This window comes from Alligator sinensis, unplaced genomic scaffold (genome assembly GCF_000455745.1).
Source record: "Alligator sinensis unplaced genomic scaffold, ASM45574v1 scaffold1207_1, whole genome shotgun sequence".
NCBI classification, from domain to species: Eukaryota; Metazoa; Chordata; order Crocodylia; family Alligatoridae; genus Alligator; species Alligator sinensis.
In genome coordinates, this window is record NW_005842867.1 from 569,326 (window position 1) to 569,703 (window position 378).

General features: G+C 59.0%; 1 protein-coding gene across 1 annotated transcript in view; it reads right to left on the minus strand.

Moving 5' to 3' along the window:
- The window catches only part of URB1 (URB1 ribosome biogenesis 1 homolog (S. cerevisiae)), a 76,760-nt gene that overhangs the window by 75,474 nt on the left and 908 nt on the right, over positions 1 to 378 (minus strand). The window lies entirely within an intron of this gene.

The window sequence follows — 378 nt, forward strand, 5'->3', positions numbered from 1 at the left end:
CCCCCGAGGTTTAGCTGTAGCTAACACCGAAAGCCTCTGGAAAGGCTTAAAAACACCCTGACACACGTAGCAGAAAAAGGGGGGCAGGATAGGGGGGCAGGGGCAGGGGCAACCAGCAAAGCCCAGAAGCACAGGAAATACTTAGAGCAGAACACAGACATAACTATGCCTAGATCACCCCCAGCCAGTGGCTGTCCAACCTCTTCTTGGACACCTCCAGTGACGGCGAGTCAACTCATAGGGGGTACATGCGGGTGCATGTGTACCCCCTAAGAGCTCCAGTGTACCCCCTGACAGGCTGCGCTCACCGCTTAGGCAATGAGCAGGGGGGGGCAGGCAGGAGCACCAGTGCTCCCCCTGCGGGCGCTGGGCTACGAG